The 1556-nt window shown below is 48.0% G+C and overlaps 1 protein-coding gene across 2 annotated transcripts in view; it reads left to right on the forward strand.

Moving 5' to 3' along the window:
• The first annotated feature begins 621 nt into the window (after positions 1-621).
• The window catches only part of LOC106752381 (protein stum-like), a 28489-nt gene continuing 27554 nt past the window's right edge, over positions 622-1556 (forward strand). Inside the window, exon 1 of one of the 2 annotated variants that reach the window (XM_014634051.1) lies at positions 622-645. The gene's annotated coding sequence lies outside the window, so the exon portion shown is untranslated. Of the gene's footprint in view, positions 646-716; positions 855-1556 lie in introns of those variants that run through there. The other variant, XM_014634050.1, reaches the window with a different exon arrangement.

A 1556-nucleotide genomic window follows, 5' to 3' on the forward strand; every position in this document is an offset into this window, starting at 1 on the left:
TGCGATAGTCTCTCCTATTTACGACTTAAGGGAAGGCTGATCGGCCGAAACTACGGCCGGCCGGGCGCGCACGCGCGCTCGACCCGCGCTTTTACAATTTACGGCGTATTCATGCTGTTCGTGCCCGCTCCCGTCCATTGATTCGTGGCTGAACGACAGTTGTAAATCACCCACCGTTGTTGCCGTTGTAACGGGCGGCCGGTGAATTACGCCACGGACACTTCGGGTCCCCCTCGATCTAAATCTTAATCGCGAGGAAAATATCGCGAGATCGATGCGGCGACATCCACAGTCGACGGTTGTTCGACCTTTATTCCTTATTATTGGCCTTCGAATTTTTAAGAGGGAGTCGCCTTTTTTATTTTATCGAGTGAAGAAAGAGAGAGAAAGAAAGTGTCGAACGGTGTAATTATTGTCGGAAATATCAAGTCGACGCACACATCACGAAAACGTATTTACAAAATCGCGGAATGAGGAGAAACGTCCTCTTTCGTCGCGTTCTCCGAGTCAATTCGAGCCGGGATGAATACTTGACGAAGATCAGCCGTTATCGGCGGGTTATCGTCATCTCGCGATGTCGCGGCCGTTTTAATCGATGACGCTCAATTAGTCCGATGTGTCCGGCGACCTCGTCCGTTTCTCGCAGTGAGTGTCGTCTACGCGCGTCGAAGTTCTTCTTCTTCCACATCATCATCGTCATTATCGTCGTCATCATCGTCGTCATTATCATCGCGAAGGTGTAGACGCGTCGTCGCGCTGCGTTGCGTTGCGTCGTTCGCGAGGAGGAATCAGGAATGCGATTCGGCCCGGCGGGTTCCGCTGCGCAGCGGCGCGATAAAACGCACACAGAGAAGGTTTCCTTAGATTTAGGATTTCTATTTATTCGACTAAGATTTGTTTCATCGAAACATGTACGAAATATTATTCGTTCGAAGTAAAAAAACCCATCGTCCCGCTCAAGGAAACTATTATTTAACGGAAAGAACGCTCTTATTATTTGAAATAATGTCTTTCAACCAAATAAAATATTATTCGTCTACGATAAATATGGTAAAACGGACAATTCCTTTGTAAGAAAATTATCTTCCGTTTCGAACAAATTTTTCCTTCAAGATAGAGATACTCGGTATTCGTTGAAAAAGTCTTCGACAATCGTACTTATTATCTATTAATCTAAACATTAGTTTCTTCGGGCCAATGACGAGATTTGCCTGTAAATATCATAGGATTGATGAAATTTCAAGAAATCTCAGTGCGCGCTCCGCGCGGATCGTCGTCTACGAGAGTGTGAATAACGCGTGTTCCACGTATCCGCCGGAGGATACTCGTTGTCGGAGGGCTAAGCGTGCTAAGCCGCACAGAACGACAACGAATAATTATAGCGCAACAACACACGCTCATGTTAATTGCCGGCTGGCCGAGTCTTTCCCCATCCGTAAAGAGAGGAGAGGTGCTCATCAACCTGTCCCGAGAGAGAGGATTCGCTCCGAGAGATCGATGGGCCTTCCTCACGGTGAGAGGAGCTCTTATCAGTGCCCGGGGAGGGGAGGGGGGGG

The sequence above is a fragment of the Dinoponera quadriceps genome, unplaced genomic scaffold, assembly GCF_001313825.1.
Source record: "Dinoponera quadriceps isolate SergipeBrazil2010 unplaced genomic scaffold, ASM131382v1 scaffold248, whole genome shotgun sequence".
In the NCBI taxonomy this organism is placed as follows: domain Eukaryota; kingdom Metazoa; phylum Arthropoda; class Insecta; order Hymenoptera; family Formicidae; genus Dinoponera; species Dinoponera quadriceps.